The sequence below is a fragment of the Syngnathus leptorhynchus genome, chromosome 15 (assembly GCF_054491065.1).
Source record: "Syngnathus leptorhynchus isolate UIUO chromosome 15, UIUO_Slep, whole genome shotgun sequence".
Lineage (NCBI taxonomy): Eukaryota > Metazoa > Chordata > Actinopteri > Syngnathiformes > Syngnathidae > Syngnathus > Syngnathus leptorhynchus.
This window is the reverse complement of record NC_141209.1, coordinates 5433835-5450227: the sequence shown is the minus strand read 5'-3', so window position 1 is coordinate 5450227 and position 16393 is coordinate 5433835. Positions and strand designations below refer to the sequence as shown.

Genomic DNA, 16393 nt, shown 5'->3' with positions numbered 1-16393 from the left:
TCATGTTTTATGACATGTATCAAGAGCTTAGTACTGCCGAGCTGCTGCACAACATCCAATGGAAGGCTTGGCGTGTAAAAATTCAGTTTGAGTTGTATGAAAACTCAACAAAATAAAAAAAGAGTCAAGTGGCAAAATGGCGAAAACAAAGATCAGGGCTTAGCAATGAGGGTCACAATTTATTCTGTTTAATTTGAATAAATAGTGACAGTGAATTGCATTATGCATTCCAAAAGAGATTAACATATTAGGAGGGCAACGAGCGGAAGGACAAACGGGTAAAGACTACGAGTGCCCTTTTTGGACCATGTCGGCGGCGCACATGCTTTGGGGGATTCATGTTCCATGCAAAAGGTTCAACCATGCAGGTTTGATCACCTCATAAACGCTGCAGAGCCAATTTACAAGGATTTGCGGACAAAACAAGCATAAATTGAGGAGATGAAATAATTTGATGCACAGTTGCCCTTGGCTGTGATTGCTTATGTACTTGATAATATCATCTATTTACTGGCACTTTAACCTCACAGATGCAATGGTGCATGTTTTGGTATATATATTTTTTTATATGGTATTTAAACAAGTAACTCTGCCTGCTGTAGAAATGAGAAGAAAAAAAAAAACGCACTTGCCATTGGCGTAGGGAAGGAGGTCACACCCTCTAGATTTCAGCAAGGCTCAAAAAGAGAGTTAAGTATGTGGTAAATATTGTCATACTTAATTTGGACAAGAGCATATTCTGTAATATTTTTAATGTCTGTAATCTGCCAACAGAAATAAAAGCTTTAAAGAGATATATTGAAAAGCTAGGATGGCCTGCCAATTCCCTACGATCATTAACTCATTGATAATTTTGACAGCAAATTATGCATAATTAACAGCCTGACAATTTTGGGGCAATTTCCCCGATAGCCATCACATTGTTTGGCTGTAAAAAAACACATTTGGAATGACACATTTCTGTTTCTTTATATCAGATTTAGAACTTGGAAAAATGATGGAAGATTAGGATTTTGATGATGTGTACAATATTGATCGCGCCACCTCACATAAGTTGCCATAACAGTATCTTATTGATCAGAATCATTGATGGTATACATGAGGTTTGTCTGCCCTGTGGACAAATTCAATTTTATTGATGTGGGAATGTTGGGACTATCAAGTGCATACCAAACACTACTGCATGTTTATTAATCTTTTTTGTATGGCATACACAAGTGTATATTCTATAAAGTGTGTATTTTAAATCATAGTCTGATCATTTTTTTATCATTGAGTGTGAGAGCCACTGAAAAGAAAAAAAAGTATTATTGTGAGGAAGGAACATTTCAGTAGACACAAAAATAACAGGATGATCTTTATATTAAATTACAACATCAATGTTGCTAAAGGAGACACTGTGTGTTTGAATGGAAAACAGCATAGACACAGTTTGCAGGTGTAACTAGAGGACACATTAGCTCGTAATCTCATTGTAGTGTTTCTTCTTTCATTCACAGTCATTCCAAGAAACAAGAGTAGATTTTAAATCCATCCAAATCTAATTAAAACTCGTACAGAGGACACGTCTGCTTTTTCGACAGTTTGATTTGAAAGATGAGAGGCTCAGGAGAGGAGGAGGCCGGAGGGGATGATGGGGGGGGGCTACTGTAAGCATTTCACAGGAGGCTTCATGCCGTGTTTTGCTTGAGAGGGATGCCTTTTTGTTGTTCCTGGATACGGAGATGCTTTCCTGATAAATGTGAAAATGTGTCAAAACTCAGGAGAGGTGCCAGGGGAAGTAACAGCGGTAAATGTGGGCTACTTGGGCTATGATTACAGCATGTGGGAGTGTCTGTACACTCACTTTTGGTCCACTCGGTGGCTGAATTATATCTTGTTTGCTTGGTTTGTGGTTTGTTTTTTCTGATGCATCGCCCCCAACCACCACAAAAAAGAAACAGAAAAAAACCTAACTTTAGAAATATCAGGTTTCTTAGGGCCTCACAGATTTTCTCAAATGTTCTCAGATGTTAACAAATTTGGTTGATTCAGAAAATGGATGGATGGATGGATGGATGGATGTTTGTAAATGTTTTTGTCACGTCTTGAAGCGGGGGACTCACCAAAGATGGACTTAAGCTGCTTTAGGTTGTCGTCCCACAGACTTTCAAAACGTTACCGTCAATAGATTGCACTAATACAAAACACCCAGCAGAGGTGCTGTTGATTCAGTTCACTCAACTATTTTGATCTTTTAAAAAGTAATGAGAGCACGACAAAGTATTATGTCATCATTGTGAAGAGGTCCACCACGGTACAATTCGCCCAGGAGGCGTTATTGTGCTAGTTAAAATCATCAAAAGTATGAATAGATAATCAGAGTTCATAACAATTAGAGGTTGAACGTTTCATTGATCACTGATAGTTTAAGTACAGCTATTTTAAACGGGATACTCTGTTATTTTATATTTATTGACATCCTTCCAGAGAATAAAAAAAAAAAAATGCAACTTTTGTGCTCGACTCCAGATTCCTTCAAATGGTTCACACTTTGCCGTGAGGTGTTATTGGAGATCAACTCTATATATGGAGAAGATTCTACATTCTACCTCACTACGGGCCAAAAAATAAAATAATAATAAAAATCAATATTTTGTTACCGGCCTCGGACTCAGAGGACCTGCTAATGCCTGAACAGCATTTTTCCAGCACTGTCTAACCCTATCAGATCCTTGCAATTTCCAACTCTGCCTGGCGACAGTGCATGTGCACCCTCTAGCCTCCGCAGCCCGTTGCCCCGATCCCACTCCTCAGCCTCTAGTGGGCCGGCAGCAGCAGCACTGCTGTTAGCATTGTTAATGGCTATTGTTATGAATGAGGACCTCTGCTCCTCTTTCTTCATCGGCGGGCCCCGGGCAGGCAGATGGATAGGCTGCTACTTCTCCACTATCAGGACGGCCCAGACACTGGACGCAGGACTGGCGGAACAAAGTAGGAGAAATGATGCCCCAGTGGGAGGGAATAGGGAGGAGGGGGGAAGCAGGCAGGAGGGGGGAAGAGTGGGGCAAGGGTGGGAAGGGGTGAGGGTGACAGAATAGGAGGGGGCAAGAGACAAGGGTGAAGGAGCAAAGGAGCAATAGAAGAGAGCAGGCGTCTCCTCCCCCTGAATACATTTGGAGCGCCATTGTAAAGCGTGTAAGAGAGGAGTGTGGCTCTTGTCTGTGGCAGAGGCCTGTATTCTCAGCAGCCTGTGGAGAAGAGGGAAAAAAAGGGGAGGGTGAAAAGAGGGCACAAACTACCCCGTTACCGGCCCCCTGCTGTACCCCTCCCTTCTTGCAACACCCCTGCCTGGTGATGAATGGAGGTACTTGGTGAAAGTGAAGCCTGCTGCCGAGCTTTGGCACAGGCTGGGAGGGGAGACCGTTTGGAAGATCACGGGGCAGACGGCGGTCCTGTCGGTATACTGTGGAAGGGAACCAAGAAGCCAAGCCTGCTCTTGGCAAACAAGTATAGAGATGGAGAACAGGGGCAGTGGTCTAAACTTGTGCCCAAAAATATGTTCTTGATTTGCCTCAGATTGATTCAGACTCAGTCCTTTGGTGCACAGTGATTTAATAGATTTTTTTTCGTTTTTTTACTTGACAAGTGGACCCTTGGTCCTGATCAAGAATCAGACCCTTTTTTATTTATTTACTTGAACCTAAATGACTTACTTGTGGGAAAATTAGTAAAGTAATTGTAAAACACAAATATATATTTTGTTTCCTTTTAATTTACCTGGCCAGTATTTGCAAATTAGAAGTTCTGGACATTGACTGAAAGAAATGTTGATATTTGACAACCTTGTGAATCTCTCCAACCAACTCTGAACTAAAGTTACAAAATATAGATCCTCTCTTTTTCCGCCCTCAATGTCTTAATCGAACCTATTCTTAAATAAGAAGTAAACCTTCCTCTAAAGCGTAGTTTGTTGTATTGGGCCAACAAAAAAAAAAAAAAGAGGTGTTTTGAGGAAAGTGGGAGGAGCACTGGAGGGAGCCTGGGGGCTACCCTCAGACCCGGTTCCCCCGGCTTCTCTGGATGGCGGCCATCTGCCACAGCTGCTGCCTGGCTTTAACTGCCACTCTAATTGACAATGAACCCAGAGCCCTGTGATAATTGTGGCTGCTTGGTGACTTGGGCAGGTAATGCCTCCCTTTCAGGATTTATCAGGCCCCATCTGTTCCTCGGGCATGCTGTATGTGTGCAGAAAAGACATCGCCCCCCCCCTCCCTCCCCAAACCCACCCAAACCCCTTCCTACCCAACCTTCAGCATATAACCCTCCCTCTGCCACTCCATCTACCCCTTCTTCTGACCTCCCCTCCCTTCTCCAAGTCTTGCTCTGTCTTCATGTGTCATAGCCAACCAATATCGTTCCTTCCTAACGGCTCTTCCGCCTCCTCCTCTAGTTGCTGAGCAAATATCAGGCTTTTTTTGGAAGGGATGGTGGTGGGGGGGGTTGCTTATTAGAGAATGGCCCCAGGGGTAGTCACACCCACTAGAGGGCACGGCTCCAGAACGAGGATTGTTTGTCCAATCATTAACTAAAAATAAAAGACTCCTTGCAGTTGCTTGGAACTCCCCCATTTCCTATGCGTGGCGGTGTCAGATGATTGTGCAGTCTGTCACGAGCAACTTGAATGAGTGTTACTAGGGGGCGTACGTCATTCTCCATACAAGGCGAGGGTGGTGGGGGGCAATCTCTGCAGCGTTAGCAGGTGCTGCGTCCGATAGTGTTGGCTTATTGCAATGCTCAATCTTGATCACGTCTGTGTGCACGCCACCCCCCACCTTTTCGAATGTCACCGTCAACATCGGCGCACATTTAGCATGTCACAAATGGTAATGCTGATAAATTGAAAGATAATTCTCATATCATTCTTGATGTAGATAATTGACAATTCCAATGTGGCATATGAATGCAAACAAAAACTCCAGGACGTACAGTGCAAGGTTCTCATCTGGGAAGAAAATGACAACAGGTTTTTTTGTCATTGGACACTTGAGCAGTTCATGTAAATATTCGCAATTTGTATGATACAGGTGAAAGTTTTTTTTTTCCTCAGTAACACAAAGTGAAAAACATCATAAAAGTTTTATTTATTGATGTGATAGATTAAATGAATAGTGCACTTATTATTAATTAATTGAATTATTTCATTATTTTTTTCTTTAAAAATGCATTTAGACCTCTGCTGTCTACTGAAATAGAAATAACATCACGGACGAATCACGGCTCATCTGTACTCTGAATTCGGTCATGTGACGTTCGCAAATTGATTTCTAAACTGAATCTCACAGTTGATGGTTTGAATAGCAGGTGTTCATTGACTGTGGCATAGTTTTCCAGTTTTCATTTTTTTTTAAATGATTTGAGTTTGGAGGTTTCTCTACACCGACAGTATTTTTCTTTCCTAGTTTGTGAGGAGAAATCACACTTCGGTGTCAGGCATTGTGAACCCCCCCCTCCACTTGAATTATTAAATCTGGTGCTTTGCCTGATATAAGAGCAATGCAAAAAGTAATAATTATAACAGGATCTGAGATGGAATATCATTTCAAGATCCAGGCAGGAAACGCACGCTACTACGGGTACTGGAATTCGGCCAAGTGCTTTTATCTTTTGCCAGATTAATGTCAGACGCTGGCAGATAACTAGAAAGTATGTCAGATCCACTTTCCAGAAATGGACAGATCTTGGCCATGTGCTGCCTAATTGTGGGCAGTGTGTTACCATCTGTCAGGAAGTGATATAATGTTAAGACAGAGTGATTAGATATGTGACGCGTTTACCATCTAAATGGAGAATATGTATATTTATTTCGAGCGTGTTTCACAGCAATTGCATTATTCAAAAGGCTGAGGTACAATTAAGAAAGCCCATGTGGTAGTTCGAACAACAAAGATATATGAATACCTCAATAGATTATGATCAGTAATGAAAAATATATACCTCTATATTATTTTAATTTTGTAATTATATATATATATATATATATATATATATATATATATATATATATATATATATATATATATATATATATATATATATATATATATATATATATATAATATTTTATTTTTAATATTTATTTTCTTTTATTTTATTTCTTTCACACAAATGTGGTGATAACATTGTTTTAGTGCACTACAAACAGAATATTAAAATGATTGTAGGCTTTAAAGCAGCACTTGGATGAGGATTCTCTCCAAACAGTAGGACTGTGATGATGACACGACGGAGAAGTGGGGAAAATGTCCCATGAAGCCTATGAATATGAAACAGTCCTAAATCAAGACACATATTATTATAATGTGAGCAATTTCAATACTTTGGCTGTGACGAAATGGAAGTAAAAGCAGCTCTACACGAATTGTGAGAATGGAAATACCCGGCAGTAATGCCCCTTTATATCACCCTTTTTTAATGCCTTATCACTTTCGCTGCAGATTTTGGGATTGTCACTCACATGAGCCAATGTAGGCCATAAAAGCCGCCATCCAGCACATTCAGCAAGCAGGTGATAGCAAAACAGCAAGATTTCCGTCTCACCAACACAGTTACACACACACACACACACACTCACACTTTCACAAATGCATCCTGCTGACAACCCACCGCTCCTAATCCTTCCTCATCATGGCTGCCTGAGCCCCCGGGGTTTTCACTCAATCGGTGTGTATGTGCCCCCGGGATAAGATGCTGCCATGTTGCCTCCTCAGGTGCAGGTGTGAATGTGTGGATGTGAGAAAGGGAGGAAAAAAATGATTGTGAGTGAATGATTAAAAACTGGAATTAGCAGGCTAAATGCTTTAAAGTGCCCACCTGCAACCTAATACCTCCTGCGGTCTGTCGACTTTACAATCACGCTTTGCACTAATTCATATGGGTACAGTAGTTTATTGGATTCTAAAAATGTCCTCTGGCAGTAATAATCCAGAACATGTAACCTACATTCTCAATTAAATTTCCAGGGAAACATCCTGGCGCATTAGGTGTTGTCTAAGTGAGTTAAATCTATTTTTTGTTGATCAATGTAACTCTTTTTTTTGTACTGTTAAGAGAAAGGATTTGAAGTCTGTTTTTGTTTTTGTAGATGGCGCAACTTCACTCTTGCATTAAAAACTGTCACTTGATTTTTCTGCCTCATTCAAGAGTTCAATTCATCTCACAACTACTTGTTTACATTTTGTATATTGAATGGCAAAAGGACATTTTGATACTCCATTAGCACGAATATAACAAAGTTTTTCAAATCGCGCAACCTCGGCAACCATGTGCGCAATCACTTCGAGCCGAACAAGCCTAATTAAAGTCAGCCTTCTCCGAGCACTTGGCTTTACATTATAAGTGAGGACAAAGGCAATGACATGATCTTAATCAAAATGACAAGAACATTAAAAATGTAGCATTGCTCTGCACAGGCAAAGATAAGAATTGATTTGGGCTGCTGCTGATGGTTATCACCATTAATTATTGAATTAGTTCTCCATTATCATATTATCATATAAGCACATTGTGGCCTCCTCCAGGGGCGGCTGACGGGGAACATGCCTCTCTGCTAATGTACATTAATGCAACTATCCGACATCGTGCCTTGAGCTAAATTCACATGTACAAGTTCTACATGTAAACAAAACATTTTCTCTCCTTTTCAACTTGCTGTCTGGCTGCGTTGTGAGGAAGGGGTGTGAAAACCAGACCTTCAGCTTTTTTCTGTAACAAGTACAAGACTTGTGTGTGTTGTCAGCCTGTGATCTGATGAGCCGGCGGCCCATCACAAGCACCATGTCCCTTCAGGTGCTTTAATCCGACAGGCAGAGCCCGAGAGACCGAGGGCCGAGACCTGGCTCTCCCTTTGCATTGGCCTCCCAGGGTGGCCCCGCTTAAGGCCGGAGAGATCCCCACTGACCTCCAGGCTACAGAAGCTCTGAGATTAGCAGTGCTCACTAGACGTGGTAGGCTGTCACAGGCCAGTACTGCTGGGACAGACCAGGCTGGATTAGCACAAGGGAGAGGAGATCGACTCTTCATGTACACACAGCTAAGAGAGGAATCAGGATTCTGGTCACTGCCCACAGAGATTGCACGCATGTGGTTGTGTGGGGATGATTAAAGGAGATAAAAGAAAGATTAAAAATGTAATGATAGAGGACAACATGAGATATTTGGCGGCACGTAATTCAGGACCATCTTTTTTAAGCAATGGTAGTTTGTTTTTACTACAAGCTGCTTTATTTTTTTTTCAACACCAGTGACTAAAAAAGTTGTTTAATAAAAGCATGCACATTTTGAAAATGCATTTTTTATTTCTGATGCAATAAATTGAAATCATTTTTTCTTATTTTTTATATTTAGTTGTGTCTAAAAATGTATTTTAAATTCAATTTAACAGCAGCACCTACCAGCCCACAATATTATTGAAAGTCGAGTATTTTGAGGACCGTTAGCAAACGTTTTATCTGATGTCGTTAGTCTGCTATTTGTCGCTTAAGAGACCCCGACACAGTGAAAAGTAGCACTCATTCATTATACACTCACGGCGATGACTCAGACGCTTGCCAAATAAAAAATCTATGCATTAATATTCATAGCTTCATTGGAATTGATTTTCTTTCCGTGTCCCTTCATTCCTTTTTCATTTTTCCTTGATAACATGCAACCTATTTGTAACATTGCATATTTTTTCCCACCAAATGATGATGTTAAGCTTAATGGAACTGGCCATAGCGCTTAGACACATATGGAGTGGCTGTAAACCAGCAGGGATTCCTGAAAACCGTCGGGCAAGCAGGGGCTGCACAAATTCCCTCCAGGGGGTGTAAGATTAAATGTTTAATGGCAGTCTGGTATAAGAACTTTTTTTTTTTTTTTAATGTTGTTACCATCATTTGTACAATAACATGTTTTTGGCCTTGTTTTGATTTTATGCAGAGCAGGTTTGTGGGATGGTGCCTTGACAGAGGAACCAAATTGAGTGTTTTTCTTGTTATGATTTTCTATGATGGTCTCACGCTTATCCTTGGGATCTCATGGATTCATAGCCAGATATATACTTTTAAAATATGAATAACGTTTTCAAAAACACTGAATCAATGAGTCACAGAGAGAAAAGATAGACAGAGGTAAGCATCCATATCAGACTAAACGCTAAATGGCTTCCGATAGCTAGATTCATCAGCAGCTCATCTGTGCTGTAAACACACTAATTGTCTGACGCTTCCTATTTATGCTGTGTCACTTCCAATCGTCTGGTCCTAGCCTTCCTCCCACCAACGGGCCGTGTTTAGAATTTGCGGGTGGTTAACACTCCAAATGTGGCCGCCTGGTTTCCTGCGGGCGTCACTCTGACATCCCGCAAGCGAGGAGGTCAATCAAAGCCTAATTGACTAGATGTGTATGGTGTGAAACTCCCTATTATCCTTTATAGACATCTTGAATTGTGACACATTGGAGTGAATGTTCCAAATAAGATGACTAAGAGGAGCTTGCATGGCCAGTGTTCGAAGAAGCTTGATGCATACAGGCCAATGAGTTAAACTGACTTATTAGTGAACAGACGCTGCAGGTGATGAAGGCCTAGTTATATAAGCTTTCATTTTGCATGCCTTGACTATTCAACCGTCACCAAGTCCTATGAAAAGCAGGCTCAAGGGGGAAGAAAGATGCAGACCGCCACAGGTCTGTAAAAAAAAAAAAAAAAAAAAAAAAGCAAAAAAGCTGGCGGTCACACAGAGGGAGAAACCCTGCAAAGATGAAAGACAACACAATCAATAAGATATATAAGATAATGAATAATGCCCTGGGTATCTCATTAATCGTAACATAGGCCTATTATGCTGAGCACGGGTTTATAAACCTGGGTCACTTTGACATTCTTTATTGAAATATCAGCAAAGGCGAGTGGGGCTAAAACACGCCATTGACTGAAAACTTGCTGTAGCTTCAGCAAAACTTTTGACAGAAGGTCAGAGACTCTCCATGAAGAGCGGTGGCCATATTTGCATGAGGTATGCTATCAATATAGGGGATATATCAATATAAGGTCGCAACATGTAAAAAGTTGGGCTGGCTTTGTATGTAGTGCTCAAGTGTTGGTATATAAATATTTACCTTGATAACTCACAAATTGGAGTCATTGTGATAATTTTTAGACATGAAGTTACTATTTAACATAAATTTTAATTAGTGGGATTTTTTTCCCCCTTCCATGTGTTCATTTTAAGTGTGGCTTAGCACACAATGTATATTCATGTCAGCCGAGCATCAAATGTAGTTTAGTAGTTGTCGTACGTAAAATTATAATGGAAGCCAATAAATGTACTTTGATGTAGATTTTGTGTATCATTTTTGTTTTTTCAGGATGTTTGTTGTCTGGGTCGAGGTGCATTATTATAGACACTGTGATGACATTGGACATTCCGTCATTCCTCCCTTCATGCGTACTAGGAAGAAAATGATAGCTTATCCCTCGATGCCCTTGAAGCAAGGTGTCTCTACATAGTATATCCATCACAATCAACGCCAGATCATTTATATTAAATGCCGTCTCCAGCTCTCTCTCTCTCTTTCTCTCTCTCTCTCTCTCTCTCTCTCTCTCTCTCCCCCTCGTTCTCTACCCCTCCCCTCCCTGCCACATTGTAATATGCCGTTATGAATGGAGGCTGAATTTAAACAGCAATAAACAGCAGCAGTCACATACAACTTGTCCTTCTAATTTACAGCCTGGAGCTGGTCACTGGACTAAGGAAAGAGGAACGAGGGGAGTCCAGATGCATAACCTGCACATTTCTGCCTGATCCCCCGTTGTAGAGGTACCCAAGCCTTTCAGCCATTAACATGCATAAAAAGTCATTAATCAAGACAGCGGTTTACAAAAAATAACACAGCCATTTCTATAAATCCACTGTTGGTTGGGCTTTCTGTTTTGGGATGACATTTTAGCATGAGAAATTGTTCATGGATATGAATACACATCATCAGGTTCATAGTGAATTAATAGAAAGAAAACTAGAAAAAAAATGCACCTACACATCGTTTAAAAATAATGATTAACTAATTAATCAATTTTGTTTAATATCCAAATTAAAATGTAATAGGACATTAGCACCCACTACATACTATTTATTTCTGCGTGGTTTAAAATTCATCTGTCCCTAATGTGTTGTCACTGTGCTGCAGTTCATAATTTGATCATTTTTGTCATTCCTGTGTTAAATCATTTTAATGTGCTATAACCCGTTGTAAGAATGCATTACTAATGTGAGGAATGTGAGCAATAAGATAAGGTTAAAAAATTTAGAGAAAATCCCGTCTCAGACGAGGATCAAGCCTAAAAATGTCACCGGTGATGAATCAGCATTACGAAGCAGGACAGGACTTTGGGTTCAAATCTTTGCATAGTTGCTAAGCACATTTTGCATGTGAGCCAGCCAGCAGCTTAGTGATTACAGGCATGAGGTCACCTTATAAAATGAAGCCGATTTACCTACCTTTCTATTTACACCAAAATCGCAAAATCTTTGCAAATGTCATCTTGTGTCCGAGTGCCAAATGGTGTTTCGGATCGCATTAGTTTCACTGTTGGACAGAGAGAAATGTTTCCTTCATCAGACACTGATGAGTGAGTTCCACGACATTGCCATCCCATGTATATTTTGCATGTTTATACATAGGGTAGCCATCTCATGAATTGGAAATTTTCCATTCGGAGTCTTTCTATGACAAATGGCATTTTGCTTTTTGACTTACAAAGACGGATATGGTGCATACGGTGCCACCGCATAAATAGGCCCTGCCAGACGTGCTTCATCAATAAAACAGGTCGCATATTTTTTTTTCACTTGGCATGTGATTGGTCACTATTGGTTTTATCATGGGATTTGCTGCTTCAACTAGCAAATAGCAAGTGGTGCTTCAGACTGCTGTATAATTGATTGCAACCTGGGCCGTCATCGTCGTGAGCTGTGTGCAGCATAATGCAACGGCAACTGGCTTTGACCTCTTTGCTTCACCTATAGAAATTTCTATGGACGATAAACACAAGAATCGTGTCAGCTGATTAGGGCTCCATTCTGCTGCCAGTGTAAAGGTATTTCATGGAAGTGAGGCAATACTCATTCACATATAGCCAATCTGAATGTGGCCCACACAAGAGTACATGCCAGTGAACACTGAAATGCTTGAATGAAGACAGATAGGATTTTCTGAAATGTAATTCGCTAGAAGCTGCTGGACTCCCATCTTGCTTTTCATATATGATGTCACTTTGTCATCCAACCCGCTCGTGTGATGTGCCCTTGATTTCCCCCCCCCCCCCCCCCCCCCTCCCTCACACACAAAGGGAAATTACCATGGATTCTCAATATGAACCAGACATTCCATGGTCGTGCCTTTGCAGAAGTCCAAATTCAAGGTCTCGGTCACTTTGGCCTCTTTCCCCAATTCACCTGATCAATATGTCATAGAGCACCTCCCAATCAAAGTGAAATACTCAGGACACGCCTCCTAATGGGATATTTGCAGCCGTAAATGTTAAGATTAACGATAACAAATGACCGTGCTGGTCATATGTATGGCCAGGCGCTCTCCCAATGCATGAAATTTTCAGGCTAGCCGCTGCTTGTCTTCAGGTTCATTACCTCCGCATGGGAGGCATAGGTATTGTGGGGGGTGGGGGGTTCAATCATACTACCCATCCATTCCCTATACATGTACACACACGCATCTCACAAACCACCTCCTGTTATAATGAAAACATAGGTTAGGCGCACATTAATCAATGCAGACACCAAGTTCTATGAAATCAAAATAGGCCAAACATCCCCTGAGCATTGATTATTATCGTGACAGGCTAGTGAAATGAAATACAAAAAATATATACACTAGGTGTATTGATTCAAAGATGACTTGCATAGGAAGAAAGAAATGATTTGTGATGGTTTCTTTGAGGTATAAAAAAAAAATAAGTAAACCAGAAAATAGTGTTCAGAAAGGTTACAGCTCATAGAACATATTTTTGACTTGACTTGCCCTACAAAGCAAAAGTTGGGTGAATCATGGAGTCTCACATTTCCAAGCTGAGAACAGACGTTCAGCCCAATAAATAATCACCAGCGGCGAGCCATGTGAGTCTGTTATCGCCGCTGCCTGCAGCCATGATGGGCGCACATGAGAGACTGTACCGGTTGCCCTTTACTGTGGTGCAAATTACATGCAGAAGTGGCATGTCAGACATGTGCGACTGTTGGCCTCTGAATACATATGCAGTAATCAACATTGTTTAAAACGCTCATTTGCATATGCATGCGCCATTAATTTTATGCAGATGAGGCGACTGCACAAGTGTGACTCTCCTTGTAACCCGATAGTATGGCTGTCAGGAGAAGGTTAGCACAGGAGGCAAAGTCATTAGTATATTAGTCCCTCCATATAGATTCAGTCCCTCTCCTGATGATAAATGAACAAGTTGAGCTGACCAACTTTCCAGTGATGTATGTCCTTTTTGTATGCTTTCCCATGCCAAATACAGAACACTGATTTACAAAGAGCCCATAGGGAATGAAAGATAAGACGCTATGCACATTTGTGGCGTAAAACACATTCCCACATTACGGAAGAGCCCAGTTTATCCCTCAAACCATGATAATGTCACTTTTTTCAATTAAGCATGCACCGCATGAGAAGCCCAGTTTATAAATGGTCATTTATTTTCCTTTGCAGAATGAACATCACTGGTTGACGTGATTTGCATTAGAATGTGATTACGGGTGTAGTGGACATATCTCCTTGTAAAATATTCTGCTTCATCCCTGTAATAGCCTCAATCTAAAAAAAAAAATAATAAAAAAAAAAAAAAAGAGAATATCTCGCTGTGCACTAAAAATCCACGGAGAAATTGAAATGCTCCATCAAGTGTGTTTTTAAAAAGCCAAAATATATACAGAGAAAGTACCTCGTTATATCGGGCCAAATATTCTGCTCTGACTTTTTAATGTTAGGGCGATCAAACTCTGTGTGAACTGTATTTGCATAATGCAACAGAGATGCACTACTAGCACAAATACAACACATGATGCACTCTGGTTTTGGGTTGGAGGGAGGTGCTTCACAGATGTGCGTTTGAGGAGTTAGATATACACCCCCCCCTCACACACACACACACATCACATCCCTTGCCACATAAGCCCCCCTTAGTCGATCCTTCCGGAAAAGGGGCCGAGGAAGACTGGCGATGACAGCCATGCTCGGAGGAAGATGGTAACAAGATGTGATGCATAACACATGAGAGGATGGGGTGTCATTACAGGGGGATGAGCAGGCTTCATCAAGCACATCAAAAATGCATTTCAGATGACACCCCGCTTGTGATGCGCTCACTTACAGAGACAATAACAGTTATTATGCTGTGTTGTGTTTATTGGGAATATGGAGGCAGTTTGTGCAAAGCAAAGTACAGATGGCTTATTGGATTTTCATGTGTTGGAAGTTTTTGTGGTTATGAGTTGCAGTGCACAAGTAGGCTATATATAGAATGTATTTATAACTTGCCTACTTGTTGGGGTTTTTTTTTTTCATTATATTTTTAGTTCTAAGTGTGCTGGAAAAAATACATACTTTTCATAAAAGAAAGACTTGTGCTTGTGCATTTATTCGCCATCTCTTAAGAAGGACCTATTTTAGTTCCCCATCTCTGGTATTCCCTTGCTGAACTCTTCGGGGCTACCCAGAAGTCTGCTGCGATGATGCTGGGAAATTAAAGAGAGAAGAACACAAAAACAAAATCTGCTGAGCTCTTAAAAGTTGTAGGGCAATAATGTTTTCCTCCACTTGCCTGTTAGCTAACAAAAATGCTTACATACAATGAGACAAAATACACAAGGGTGATCAATATTTTATGTAACAGTTCAGGCAGTTGTGCAGTGAGGAGAGGTGGTAGGGAGAAGATGAAAAACATTGGATTCATTCATCTTTTTTTTTCCAGATGGTCTAATTCAAGGTCAGTTTGATATACGTACACTTTTGCCTCCCTCTAATCAATCCATTAATTTTTTTGTCACGTTACGGTTCACCATATAAAAAATGACCAATAATTATGGGCAAAGTTTATTCATCCTTTTTTAATTTTCCAATTAACTCTTTCCTGGATGAAATCTAAAACCATTTGAAGGCAGAATCAGTGCTATCAGGTAGGTCAACCCCCCGAGTCACGACTGTCACGATCCACCCTACTCACCATGTCACTGTCCACATTCTCCTTCCCTGCTCAATGTTCCATGACAACAAGGTGAGGTGGACAGCAGAGGTTAGGCAGAACAGCTGCTTCCTGGGTTGGAAATTCCAGCCATTGAGGGCCATCTGTCTATATGTTCACTGATGTATGTGGGAGCCATCTATCAGGCCGCGAGCCCTGCAGCTGCCGGGGCCGTCACAGCCCAGCCTGCCACCCGCCCGCCGCCTGCCTGACTGCCTGCCTGCCTTCTCCCAACCTCAAGCCCAATACAATGAGATCTCCTTCTTCACTTTGTGACACGCAGAATAGGCTGACTTGATTAAGTCCCGGGCTCTCATTATGTTAGGTAGGGGTGTAGAATTTCAATGATAATCCATAATGCATGACCGGGGGTTTTGTTGCCATGGTGACATAAATTCAAGGTTACCAGCGCAGACGCATAATTGGGTGCGCATTGAGCGCTGAAGAGGTGCTGTTAAAATTCCCCTCATGAAAGTGGAGCATCAATCATGCTGTCGCAGATTGCAAAAGTACTCATAATCAGACGAAATGTCAGACAGAGAGAAAACGTCACAGTGGGACACCTCTTCCCACTTTTTGAAAAGTAACCCAAACAAATGTGAATAGGAAACATCTTAACCTGGTAATATAGTCTCTTTCTGATGAAAAGCTTATATTTTGACTTTTTGAAAAGATAAAACTTCTACCACTGCTAAGCTTGTGTGCTTCGACAGTTGAAGAAAATACCAAATATCAAAATTGGGAAAAATAACCAATTACAATGACAAATAATTCATGTAATAATGTCAAATATTTTAAAAATATTATTTCTGCAGTATAATACCTGCGTTTTGCTTACATTTTAACTGTGCGGTGACCACTTTTTGGGGTCCAGTTAAAGAATTTTTGCTAGATTTAAAAATCACCTTCACCTCATCAACTTGTGTATTACACTGCTCCCTGTAATTGGGTTTGTGTTTAACCCCCGCCTCCGTCACGGTTTCATTGGTTCCGGGTTTTAAATGATTTTCAATACATCATTTGATGAAATAGACACCAATTATTATAGGACAACCACTGACCGATCTGATTTCTGTGTGTGATCATCTTAATTTCATTGACTCAATTTTTCAC

General features: G+C 40.9%; 1 protein-coding gene across 2 annotated transcripts in view; it reads left to right on the top strand.

Moving 5' to 3' along the window:
- The window catches only part of sox11a (SRY-box transcription factor 11a), a 170517-nt gene that overhangs the window by 114085 nt on the left and 40039 nt on the right, over window positions 1-16393 (top strand). For both annotated transcript variants that reach the window (XM_085931494.1, XM_085931493.1), the window contains one exon: window positions 10752-10841. The gene's annotated coding sequence lies outside the window, so the exon portion shown is untranslated. The remainder of the gene's footprint in view (window positions 1-10751; window positions 10842-16393) is intronic.